Below are 14,583 nucleotides of genomic sequence, written 5' to 3' on the forward strand. Positions count from 1 at the left end.
CAGACTGCCAGTGGATCGCCATCTGCCTGCTGTTGCCTGGAAGTTCACTGTCACAGTACCTGCAGGTTTGGTTACACATGGCTGCTGCCATTTTAAGACAAGAGCCAGGACCTGTAGAACCCCCGGCTGGACTGATGGAGGCCCCTATCTAGGACCTCTAAGCCCAACCAACCACACCCTGCCTCCAGGACCCCAGGACCAATTGACCATGCCCCACCACCATAAACCCCAGACTGACTGACTGTGCCCTGCCTCCAGGACCCCTCAACCAGACCGACTACACCTCATCTACAGGACCCCTGCCCAACCAACTGCTCCCCGCCTCCAGGACCCCCAGCTGACCATGGCCATAGCCTAAGCTGTAGCTCTCCATTTACCAACACATTTAGAAGCCAGTGCAGCCATCTTGGATTATCCTAGAAGCAGACACTACCATCTTTAGGTGGGGAAAATCCCATCCTGGAGACTGGAAGCTCATTGTCAGATACTCTCATGTATCAGGCTACTGAAGACTGGGATGTTTGAATACTATATGACTGTTATAGTGTAGATTTTTTTTCTCTTTTTGAAAATTTTAAAGTTTTTATTTCTTTGTTTTTCTTGCTCTCTCTTTTCCTTTTGTTTACCTGTTTACTCAGAGTCTCTCCCTTTTCTCATGCTAACAACAAACTTCTTTTGATTACACTTTCACTCTTTCTACAATCTAGAATATCTATATACCCTTTTCTTATCCCATTAACACTTACATCCTACACCCCTCCCCATCCTCTTTGTTCTCCATTAGAAACTGCAGACCTTATTGCAAATCTATTTGTTATAGTGTAGATAATAATTGAACTCATCCTCTCTGTTTATTATGACAATATTATTAACAACTTCATATGGACTATTTGGTTTAGGGCTGCATATTGTCTGTACTTGGTGCTGCCAATATTGATATCCCCCTTAAAGAAGAGGTTGTGGGATCCTACAGGGTCACTATAATCCTATGGGGGGGAAACTGCAATATCCCAGATCTGCACTGCTAGAGGGGAAGATATGTGAACAACATTAAAACACAAGGGAAGAAAATGTTCCAAACAAAACTAGTTTCTTTATTAATAGAATTCAGTGATGGCATGGTAGAAGAAATGGCAGAAAAGGAGTTCAGAATATACAAAATTAAAATGATTTGTGAAGAAAAGGGATGAGATAAGAGAGCAAATGCAGGTAATGAATGATAACTCCAACAATAGTTGAAAGAGTAAGTGCAGGAAGCAAAACAATCATCTCAACAAAGAGATTTTCTCAAAAATAAACCAAACAATTTCAAATCCTTGAAATGAAGGAAACAATAAACCAAATAAAAAAACTTAATGGAAAACATCACCAACAGACTAGACCACTTGGAAGACAGAACCTCCAGACAATGAAGACAAAATATTTAATCTTGAAAATAAAGTTGAATAAACAGAGAAGATGGTAAGAACTATGGAACATCATGAATCAGCTGTTGGACTTCTGCAGAGCTACCAGATGGCAGTGTAGTGTCAGTGCTAGGAGCTTCAGGACAGTTGGATTTCAGTGCAGATAACAAAGGATTGTTTCCTTTTCTCTTTTTCTTTTTGCAGTGCTGTTGATGGAATCCAGGGTCTTCAGCATGCTAGAGAAGTGCTCCTCCACCGAGCTACATCCCTAGTCCCAGGTAGTGATTCTAACCAAGGCCAAAATCACCTGGGGAGTCTCCTGCCTGAAAACCATGCTGACTTCAGCAGTTTGAACAGGGCCTTAGACCTGTGCACTTTGAAAGAGCTTCTCACATAATGCCACTGTGCTCGCTAGTGAGAACCACTGCCCTGGTCTGAATGCAGGAGTAGTGGAACCTCAACAAGCTGGAACCCCAGCCTTGAGCTCAGGGATCATCCTGCAGAGACACTGGTGGCAAAAAGGAGTCAAAACAAGCTGGGAAAAGAGTACAGGGATTAGAATTAAGACAGGTTAGCATGTGTGAGGCGCTGGACTCAATTCTCAGCAACACATATAAATAAATGAATACAATAAAGGTCTATCAACATCTAAAAAATATTTTTTTAAAAAGGAATTAAGACAGGCTAATAAAGTCTGGAAACATGCAAAAGAGGTTGAGCAATGGAGCCCAACTTCAGAAGGGTCCTGGCCCAAGTCCTATCTGGGATGCCCACCCGTTTCATTCGATTAGAAGTTAGTCATTTACCAGTCTCCAGGCCTCAGTTTCATCATGTAGAAATTAGATTCAAAATACTTTGATGTTCTAGTCTGTGTTTTTCCTACTTTCTTCTCCTAAATCCCTAACCCTGCAGCCCTTGCAGTGCTGGGGTTTAAACCCAGGGCCTCATGTCTGCTGGGCAAGACCTCTACCACTGAGCTACATTCTTAGACCATTTTTCTGATACTGTAAGTGTGCTTTTACCCAAGAAGTATGGTTTCAACTGGATTGCTGATATTTGCAACCCCAGAAGAGTCTCACTAACAAAATAAGCAAGTGTCATGATCCCAGCCACTCAGGATGCTGAAGAAGGATGACTACACATTTAAGGCAAGGCTCAGCAACTGACTCTGTCTCAGAAAGAAAGAGGCTGAGAACATAGCTCAGCAGTAGAGTGCCCCTGGTTTCAATCCCTACTACAAAAAAAAAAAAAAAAAAAAAGTTATTTTCATCCCTCATTAAATCCTTTATAAGGTAGTAAGCATTCATAATTGGGAAAGTATTCTTTAATACTAAAAATGTACAGTACAAAACACTCAAGAGAATTTATTTTTCACTTGATTTTTTCCTAGAAAAAAACAAATGATAAAAACATGAGTCATTGGACATATACAAATATGGCTTCAGCCATATATAGCCCTATAAACCCATATCTTCAACAACATCACTAATATTCAGATAGATGACCCTAAGACACACCAATCTTTTGATTTACAAGAAAAATCCTACTATATTTGCTTGTGTTAACTCTAAGAAATACGGGAAAGCATTTGGCACATTTACAATGCAAATTTATTCTATTTAAAACTTTATAACCAAAGTTTTTTGGTAGCACCTCCTTCACAGATGTTTGAAATTTCACATACTTTCAAATTAGCTGCTTGTAGCTCTATTTAGGAAAGTCTAAAGGAAGTTATATCCTAGGACTGGACCAATATTCCATCAGATGAAAATATTATGCGTGCATTTTATGAATAAATTGTTTCCTGAATCATGATTTTTCAAATTTCAACATTAAAATACTTCATATTTTACTCTAAATTGTTCATCCATAATGATATGTAGTTCAGAAATAGTATCATGAGATAACTCTTTTAAAACTATTTGCTATGGGCTGGGTCGTGGCTCAGTAATAGAATGCTTGATAGTATGTGGGAGGCACTGGGTGTGATTTTCAGCACCACATATAAACAAATGAATAAACTAAAGGTATATATATATATATTATATATATAATATATGTGTGTGTGTGTGTAAATAATCAAAAAAGTATTTGCCACAATAGGTGAGGTCACCAATTATTCCTATTTTAAATATATATATATATACACATGTATAAGTAAATATGTATTATATATGTAAATATACAAGTATGTCTATATGCACATATATATTGTTCATATGCAAATCCAATGAGAGGCAATATGGGTTTATGTATATATATATATATATATACATTATATATATATAATACAAATATGTATATTCATTCAGAGGTTACTATGCTTAAGACATAGGTTTCTAAAACCCAAATTACATTAATATGATCTATAGTAATTTTGCTGTAATTAATTTAACAAAAAACATTAGATTCTAAAGACTGCAGAAATATTTGTTTTTCTTCTGGTAGGTTGCCAGTAACCTACCAGAAGAAAAACAGCTTTCACAGAGATTTTTCTGCATATTTCCTGAAAGAAAATGAGTTTCATTTATAGAAATATACAAATATGTTGCTCTAAAAATGAAACAGTGCAAAAATCATAATGGAAAATGCCCAAATCAATATCTCTAAAGAAAGCCTCAAAACCAGATGTTATGAAATCTCTGAAGAGAGCAGAGAGTGATACCAGTTGAATAATCAAGCAAAAAAATCATGAGACATGAATGTGGTATAAAGTGTCACCATTTAAAATAAAGAGAAAGACACTAGGGAAAAGGGCAGTGGCAGAGGTTTCAAAATTGAGCAAATAGGAGAGAAGAAAGAGATGAAAGTCACAGACAATCCCAGCAATCCTGGGTGTCAGATCCTTCTGAAATACAGAACTCCCATCATCCTCTGGCAGAAGGGAGCCATGGAGACAGACCCGTAGTGGACACGGAAGATGGGTGAGAGCAAGTCTGTTGGGCTATGGACCAGCACGTGGTCCTGTCCCTCTGCTCAAGCCTGTCTCCTAACCATTCGAAATGGCAGGCACCTGCCACTGCTCACAGGCTACACGCCTCAACTCTTCCCTCTGTGAAAGGAAAGTAAAATGCAGACGAGCAGCTCAGAAACCAGGCAAGGAGATCCACACGTAGGGTGTTTTATTTGTCAGTCAGGATCTGACAAAGGCCATCACCCAGAAAAGGTGAGAGAGAGCAGGGAAAATCTAACTCTGGGGTATTTTATAGGGTTGGTTGAGCTGCTTGTGTAAGGGGGCAAGAGCTCCCTATGTAGAAGCTTTCAGTGGGCTGTCAGGACAAATAAGGAGATATTTCAGTTAGGTCGGTTAACAGGTGGTGAGGGGGACAGGGAGCTATTTGTTAACTTTTGTTTCCTCTGCAAGCACCTCTCTAGGGCAGGAAAGCAAAACTTATTTCCAGGGCAGGAAAGTGAAACTTATTTTGTAAAATGGCAGTAAGGATTTAAAATGGTTGCTAGTGGTTTTCTATTTTAAGATAGGGTCTTCTAAATTGATTAGGGCTTCTCTCCTTTGCTGAGGCTGGCATTGCACTGGGGTCCTCCTGCCTCAGACTCCCAAGTAGTTGAACTTAAAGGTGTTCACCACCACGCCTTGCAGAAAATAGTTTTAACAATAAAAAGACATTATCTCATTGAATCTGCTCAATAGCACTTTAGCTATGATCTTTCCATTATTATAAATGATGAAGCTGGAACTGAAGCTGTATGCTCAAGAATACACTTCTGGTAAGCAGAAGAAGAGCAGGTGCAAGACACTAACCACAGAAAAAAGTGAAGAAGAACTCCAGTCCACACATATGCAAACTGATCCATGCCTTGTAACTGATGGGTAAAAGGCAAGGACACAGGAGGAAACAGAGGCTGCTCAGTGTTGCTCTGAACCCGCATTATCTGAACATTGTGCTCCTGCACTACAACCCATGCCTCTCAGTGGCCCCTTCAGGCCCCTGACCCATTGCAACCTAAGCAACATTCCTTGCATTCCTGCTGCCATGACAGTGGACTTTGGTGCTTCCTGGATCCTCTTACTCTCCTGCCTCCTTCTGCTCCTTGAGTTGCCACCAACACCACAGCCTCTTCTTTGGTGGAGAGTGTGAAAGCAGCAGCCTGCAGAACTCCTAAAACTGTTTTGCTGCTCCTGAAGGTGCAGCCCCCAGCCACAGCTGCCTCCCCAGAGTCCACCATCATGACAGTCAACTCAAAGACCCTGAAGGAAAAGTTTGCTGTGCCTGAGAACAGTTTGTTCCAGCATTTCATCCAAGAAATCTCTAAACGTTTCAAATCACACACTGAGCAACTTGGGTTGATATTTGCTGGAATTTTCTTTGAAACATTAAGATGCTTTGAGTCAGCAAGGAATTAATCATAAACTTACTATCTACCTGGTCTTCAAAATAGGAAAAAGGCCTCCAGATCCTTCAGCACCACAAATATCAATGGATACAATGTTACCACCTCATGAACAGTAGTCCACACCTGGTTCTTCTACTACCAATCCTTTTGGTTTAGGTGGACTTGGAGGACTTGCAAGTCTGAGTAGCTTAGATCTGAGTACTACCAACTCCTTTGAACTACAGAGCCAAATGCAGGGACAACTTTTGTCTAATCCTAAAACTTCCAGATACTTCAGATCATGGAAAATCCCTTCATCCAGTGCATGCTCTCCAATCCTGACCCATGAGGCAGTTAAATATGGTCAAATGCAGAAGTGGATATAGAGAAACCCAGAAATGAGTCATATATTGAAAGTCCAGCTAAATGAGACAAACATTGGAACTTGCCAGGAATCCAGAGAGAACACAGGAAATGAGAAACCAGGATCAAGCCTTGAACATCCTAGAAACCATTCCAGGGTATGTGATGCTTAGGGTGCATACACAGGGAGATTGACCAAGAATGCAGAGCTTGTTGCAACAATTAACTGAAAACCTAGGACTTATGCAAAACATGTTGTCTTACTTGAGTACATGAGTAGAATGGTGCAGTCCCTGACCTTGCTACAAAGATGATGCTCAATAACCATATTTGCTGGAAATCCTCAGCTTCAAGGCCAAATGAGACAACAGCTCCTAGCTTTTCTCCAACAAAATGCAGAATCCTGACACTCTGTCAGCAATATCTAAGCAGCCCTAGAGCCTGCCTCACCCCAGGACTGACTCCTGGCCTGGGGGCATTAGGAAACACTGGAGGCTCCTCAGAGACCAGTGGGTCTAGCTCTATGTCTACTGAAAACACAAGCCCCATAGCAGGAACCACTGAACCTAGATTCCAACGGGTAATGCAGTAATGCTGCAGGCTCCTAGTTAAATTGCTGGCGCTAGCCTGGAATTTGTGATCCCCTGCCTCAGCCTCCTGAGTCACTGGGTTCACAGGTATGTGGCACTGCTCCCAGCTTCAGCATGTAGTTTTGCAAACAGAATGCTGTAGGATTTATATTACTGGCAATATTTGCTTCATTTGTATGCAATATGCACATTTGGGACTGCATTTCTAAAAAACATAGTGTAACAAATTATCTGGAAAAAAATACCTGTAACCATAACATATAAAGAAGGAAATACTCTTAAAGTTTAATGTTTTCTAATCTTAGAGAATCTATAGTATCTTTGATTAACATCTCTCAGCCAAAAGTTAGTCACATTTGTTAAAAATATAATCGATAAACTGATTCTGGTTATCCGTTTAGGGACATTTAATTTGCACACAGCATAATGTAACATTGTCTCAACATTCACAGATTCACTGTAAATTACCTTAATCTCTGTGCAGCTGAAGGAGCACCATAGTGCCCCCTACAATGCGCTTGCCTAGGTCTTTTCAGCTTCTTCCACAGGAAGTTGAACAGATGTTGCAATTTGTTAACTAAAAGGTTGCTTTCACTGAACATGTTTCAGTGATTTAAACACCATATAAAAACAGAACAATCTTTGGGTTTTTGTTTTATCGTAGACAGGAAATAGGAGAATTTAAAATGATTAGTAAGTCATTTGTTTCTGAGATGTTTGGATAGTTCTTTTAAGAATTTGTTAAATATTCTGCTTTTCAGAGACATAGAAGGAGGAGTGGAGGAGGGGCGAGGTGGATTCTGTACTGGATTGGGTCAGCCTAAACAAATAGCACTGGCAACTATTAAGATGTCTGTGCATGTAGTGAAATCATGAAATATCATTCAGATTAAAATCAAAGAACACTTTTAGCAACATTGAGTACATTTCGCTGTTCCACAGCCTCATTCTTCCCTCCCCACAGAAGTCCTTTTAGCCTGACTTTCAAACTGTTGGGCTGGTATATACCCTTAGAACTGATTAAAACATAACTTGAGGGTCAGTAAAGTGTTTGGCTGCCTCTGCTTCAGTATACTCTTAGGTCATTCTATTCTCTCACATATAGTTTCTGGAAATTGCAATGTTAAAGTCACCCAAACAGAGGTCAGACCAAGAAATAAAGGGAGACATAAGACAGATTCCACTGCTTATGTAAGTCGCTTGCTATTAAAACAGATCAAGAGGACTGGTTACCCACCAGTCCTTGCACTGGTTGATACTTTCCCAGGAAGAAATCATGCACAGGTTTCAGGTGAGGCTTGCTGCAGAAATTAAGGATGGTGTTCTTGTGTCCTGGTTCATTTTGCCTTAGGCCTCAGCCTGATTTAATCTTCCTACTGGAGAATGGCTGTATGCAGTGTGGGATGGTGACATAACTAATTATATGGTTTATTAATCTCAAAAAAACTCTAGCTTTTAGGGGAAAAAAAGCAATGGCTTGTATCATCATAACCAATTCCCACTTTGAATGATGAAGAGATTCATTTTCCACCAATATATATTAAGTGAGCACCCTGAAGACCATTCTCTGAACTACTCCATCTGTTTTAACTTGGTTTTGTTTTTGTTTTGGGGGTACTGCAGATTGAAACCAGGTGCACTTAATCTCTACATTCCCAGCTCCTCTCTCTCTCTCTCTCTCTCTCTCTCTCTCTCTCTCTCTCTCTCTCTCTCTCTCTCTCTCTCTCTCTCTCCCCCAGCCTTCTTGGTGGCCATACCCTGACCTGCTTTCCTCTGTCACACTCTTCTACCATGATATCCTGCTTTATCTCAAGTCTAGAGTAATAGAGTTGGCTACCTATAGATTGAGACCTCTGAAACCATGAGCCCCCAAATAAACTTTTTTTTCCTGAAATTGTTCTTGTCAGTTCTTTTGGTCACAATAGTGAAAAAGCAAACTAAACAAGTTGGTAGAATGCCAGTAGTCCAAGAGAATTTCATTGCTTGAGCCAGAGTCTTAGAGTAAAGAGTATGCAAGTGCTCATATTTGCAATATAATTTGAAAATATAAACTTTTTTTTGCTTTGCTTATGGCAAGTGCCTTGTGGCAATGAGAAGCCAAAAGAATCCTATATTTTTTAAAAGTTAGGTTGAACAGCTATCATTAACCGAGAAAATATTGGGGGAGTTATGAGCTATATTTCATCCCCTCTCAAGATTCTATGATGAACTCTAATGTCTAATATTTGGATATGCCTGTATTGGTGGCAGGATCTATAAAAAGGTCATTAAGTTAAAGTGAGGCTATTAGTGTATGTCTTAATCCAATCTGATGAGTATCCTTATAAGAGGAGTTCACTGGGACACACAGAGAGCAGGGACGCATATGCACAGCACAAAGGTGCCCCATGTGAGGAGAGCACAAAGGTCACCCTCTGGAAGCCCAGGAGAGACCTCTGAAAAACACTGAAACTGTTGCCACTTTAATCTTGCACTTCTAGTTCCAAAGCTGTGTGAAAATAAATTATGTTGTTAATTCCAATCCTTCTGACTTTTTAGGTTGCCAAAAACAACTAATAGGCAGGCCTTAGGATGTGGAAGTCAAGTAGATTGTTTCAGGGCTTAAACTCACCTGAAGTTCCCCCAAGCTGCCTGCTCAATGCTTCAACCCACCTTTTCTGACAGCACTTCCTTCCTTTCAGTGCTTCCATAATCTCTGTTTTAGTTGTCTGCTGAGTTCACAGGTGATATTGTTCTTTCACAATACACTAGTCTCTTTCATGCATTGCTGACATTGGACAAAGACAGGAAAAGGGCCTGAAGTGAGTGACATGTGGAAGAATCACCTGCTCCATGCCAGGACCCATCAGGCCAAGGGCAAGGCTGACTGCCACCAGGATGCAGCTTCCATAGCCATCCACACAGGTGGGCACCTCTGCCTGGCACTACTTCCCTGCATTCCTTCTCTCTGACCTTCCTTTCCCACCTGAAGGTCAACCATTAGCCATCTGTTGAGGACCACTCATCTTCAGTTTCCCTTCTCATATAGTGTCCAAAGAACCCAGAAACAGTTATGGCAATAAAAAAAGGACCTGCCAGGACCCAGCAACTTCTCAATACCTCCCATAAAGCCCAGAAGCCCAGCTAAAACTGCTCTGCTCTCTATATAACTAGGGAAGACTTGCCAACTGCCAAATATTCTCCCTTCAGAATACATCCATAATTATGCCAGGGAAAAATATATCATTATCCTGGTCACCAGCAAGAGTCACATTATCTGCACCAAATCCCATTGCTTAGGAGGTCCTCCTGCAACATTATCTCTACTCATTCAGAAGAGGCCAGGATATGCAAAGCACAGGAATAGGTTGTCCAAAATAGGTTGTCTTTAGAATTTCCATTCACATGGCCCTCCCCACCTTACCTCCAACCAAATTCTCTTCTAATTTCCACCAGCTCTGCACAAAACTGAGTAATGTGCACAAGACCTAGAAAAGGTCTGAAATGATAAGATGCAGCTGTTCTTACAGATCAATGTAGATCTTCCATGTAAAGGATGATCAGGTAAATACTAGATGGAACAGAATAAACTGCAGGTGAAAAGACAGCAAGCAATGCAAGTTCCCAAAGAAGACCTGGAGGAAACACAATAATGAAAGAGAGGGTAAGCTAGAACAGGCTATGACTTAGAGGATTAGTGGATTCATGCCTAAATTTAAGGGGGGAAACCCAGATATAAAATGATAAGTAAACAAGAGGGAGATCAATTCAGTACACAAAATATCAATAAGTCAGATCCAGGAGTGGAGAGGAATGAGTAGCAGCATGGTGAAGAAAATACTATGATGAAGATCAATCTGAAAAAAAAAAATCACAGAATGTGACTATAAAGCAGAACAGGAGTGCAACAGAACTGAGACTATGATAGTGATATCAGACAATCCCATTCAACTTCATAATTCTGGCCAATCAATCATCAGTAACACTTTAAAAAATCATCTCCTAGAAGAAACAAGGACCTTATAGAATGTTCTAAAAAAAAGAGGAGTCTCAAAGAAGTCTAAGAGACCCAAAGTAGTATGATTCATCTACAAAATGTGCATTCATGTTGTTGTGCTATGGAAATTACATGGAGTTTCTGCAACCTCATTGACTTTAATAACTCCCAAGGATATTCATAAGGATAGAAGGTTGTAGCTACTCATATTCCTCAACACCAAAACTTCCCTGATGAGAATCTTGGATAATCTCTCCTATGTGAGCAGTCTGAGGTCAAACTTTTGTTACCATTTGCTTAAATGTGGTATCCTTATTTATTTCAATGTAATGAACATTGTATTGTCAAAAACAGCTTATATCTTACACATAGGGAAAGTACATCATGATTGGTGGAGTATGAGCTATAAAAAGGTCAGAGATATTGAACATGTTCTCTTTGGCTGTAAGATCACTGATGACATACATAAGCATATACACATACATACAAAACATATGTACATAAACATTTCCCTACAAACAACACAGAGGGAGCAAAGTCAGTCTCATCAAACAGACTAAAATTCACATACTGTTGGAACTTCAATTCTAATATCTGTACTGGTTGGTAGGACAGATTAGTTTCAAGAATGGTGCCCAAGTTACATGTTGTACCTTTTAGAAATAACAACCTGTCAACCTCATCCCCACCCCATCCTGCTAGATTGAAGTCCCAAGGCATCCTAATGAGTTAGGGATTAGGTCACCTCTCTTGGAGCTCAAAGGTGCCATTGTTCTGCTCCTCTTTATATAGGGAGCTGCCCAGCTTCCTCTAGCACAGACCAGGAGCAAATCCAGAGCCTCCTCCAAGATGCTGGTGGTCCTGCTCACAGTGGCTTTGCTGGCCCTGAGCTCAGCTGAGAGCTCAAATGAAGGTATAAGAAAATGGGAGCAGGTATGATGAGAATATGTTTGAGGTTTAGGAGAACACACCACAGAGAGGGAAGGAGAATTGAGAAGAAACACAGGATGTTATGGAGCACAACTTAAGAACAGACTGATCACCATTGAGAAGTCCAAATTAGAGTCTTTATTAAGCTGGGTGGCTGACTGTTTCACACAATGTCGCCAAGAATGACTGTTGGGAGAACAACCCTGACCACAGGATTGCAGGGGTTCTTATACCAAAATCACATCAATCATAAGTATCTGTTGCTATGATTTGAAATTACAAATTAACATCATGAGATCGTCAACAGAGGGCAAAGTGGGTCAAAACAACCCTTACAAACTAAAGAATGGTTACTAACATCCACATAATCACCATTCACATGGTACATTGTTTAGGAGCAATAGGAACCAAAAGAGAGCAATTTTTCATTACATAAGAATTGTCATTTTGTATTTACGGAAAACCACTGCTTCTTTGCCCGGCTTGCTCCAAGTGGCTCCGCGCCGCTTCTTGCTTATGGCCCCACCAGCGGACGAAAGACACGTACACTTCAGAGGTTCATGAAGCAGCTTCCCCTTTATTCAAATAACACCCTCAATATATAAGCAGTCTCATGCATAAGCAATTGTAACCATGTCCATCCAGTCCTGTTAAAGGTCAAGCGATCACTCGCTCAAGCATACATGTAAAGTATATCTGTCCACGCGCTAGGCAGCAGAACTGATTATCATACAGCCAATTGTAAATGCTTCCTGCCTCTCTCCAGGCATAATCAGGACGCTGTTTGCTCTCTGCCAGTCACCATCTTTAGATGCACATGGCGTAACCCTGGGCCCCGGGTTTCGCCCGCCACAGTATTGCTAAACATGTCACACTAAGTAACTGATGATGGGTACAGAGGCGGGGTGTTCCCATGGGAGAAACTTATTTCCTATGTAACATGGAGTCTCAGAGCAAAATGGAGTTTGTTTAGTCATTTCCCTTAGAGTCTGGCCTATAACATTCTCATGGAGTCAGATCTGTCAGCCCATCACAAGGACTGCAGAGTTTTTTATTTTTTTGTTTTTTAAGTATACGTGACATTAGAATCTATATTGGCAGAATATACCTACATAGAATATAACTTATTCTACTTAGGTTCCCACTCTCATGGTTGTACAAGATGTGGAATTACCCTGATCATGTATACAAATGCAGGGCTAGAAAAGTTATGACCAATTAATTCTACTGTCTTTCCTATTCCCCTCCCCCTCCCGTCCCTTTGTCCCTTGGTCTAATCCAATAGACTTCTGTCCTTCCCCTCCCCACCCTCCCTTTGTTGTGGGTTACCATCCACAAATCAGAGAGAATATTCAGCCTTTGGTCTTTTGGGATTGGCTTATTTCACTTCACGTGATAGTCTCTAGTACCACCCATTTACCAACAAATGCCATAATTTCATTCAGTTTTATGGCACAATAATATTCCCTTGTGTATAGATACCACATCTTCTATATCTATTCATCCATGGAAAGATACCGAGTTTGTTTCCATAGCTGGGCTATTGTGAGTTGAGCTACTATAAACATTGATCTGGCTGCATCACTGTGCTGTGCTCATTTTAACTCCTTTGATTATAGACCGAGGAGTGGGATAAGGGTCAAATGGTGGTTCCATTCCAAGTTTTCTGCTCCATACTGACTTCCATAGTGGTTGCACCAATGTGGAATGAAGAGTTCTTATGACAAGGGTAAGACCAGTTATGTACTCATTCCACATCAAAGCTTTCGACTTTATTTATTTAATGTGCAACTGGCACTCCTTACAAAGTTCTAAAGAGAAGAATGACAAAAGACAAGGTAAGTTTTGCATTTTTAGAAAGAGCTCACTGTGTTCTAAGGATGCATGGGAAGGTGGCAAGAATGTTAGAGGGAAGACCAGATGTGAAAACAGTCTCATAATCAGAGCAGAGAGTGGGTGCTGATAGCTTTTCTTTACACTGCACACAGGACAAAAGAAGGAGATATATCCACATTAGAGCTGCTTCAGAGATGGAGAATCAGATAATAAATTTGACTCTCTCTACATAATGAGATAGAAATACCAGGGCCCAATTTTCCATTTTTCTCTGACCTGCATTCAATATTTCAATGTGCTCTGAGCACTATGTGGAACATTGTCTCCAAAACTTTACTCCAGGTTTCCTCTCTTACGAAAGAATATAAGCAAATTATTTACTAAAGAAAAAGGGTAAATGTGATGCTCAAAGTCCTACAATACTTAACCTAAATGACAGTGGATTTGAGGAATTATAGGTAAAACAAAAAAATAGGGGGTTTTATTTGTTTGTTCTCTTTTTAGCTCATGAGTGACACTAGCATCATTGATTGCTATCCATGATTGCCATCTCCTTAAAATTTCTTCCATTTCCAACAGCATCACAGAGAATGGATAATGAGTTCATTCTAGGGGTTGTACAGGCTGTGGCTGGAAAACAGCCTTCCCTGTGAGCCATGAAATACTCCTGACTTGATTTTTCACATTTTGTGCTTTATATCCTAGATATCATCAATAAAGATTCTTCCTCCACAATAACAGATATAAACCACTTCTTCCTCACTTTATTTTCTTTTTCTTTTTTTCCTGAAGGATTTTTCAGTTCTCCCAAGAGTTATTATCATTGTTTCAGTTTTGATAAATTAATGAATTTGGTTCCCCAAAGATATAGGCAAATCTTCCTTAACCCTTATACTGGGGATCATGAGCAGGGACACTAACTTGAATAACATGCAGGCCTGACTTCGATGACAACGGGAATATTTTCCCTGTTCTCCCACAAAGAAGTGACAGCTGAGAGATGACACCCAAATGCACAGTATCCAGATTCTGACTCCGACATTGCACTTAGAATCACTCAACTGCTTCCTTCTTCCCTAATGTTGTTCTCCCTTTTTATACAGCTTCAAGGTGAAATGCACACAAAGGAATATCTGTGTCCCTTTTCTCT

The sequence above is a fragment of the Sciurus vulgaris genome (assembly GCF_902686455.1).
Source record: "Sciurus vulgaris genome assembly, chromosome: 5".
Taxonomy (NCBI): Eukaryota; Metazoa; Chordata; class Mammalia; order Rodentia; family Sciuridae; genus Sciurus; species Sciurus vulgaris.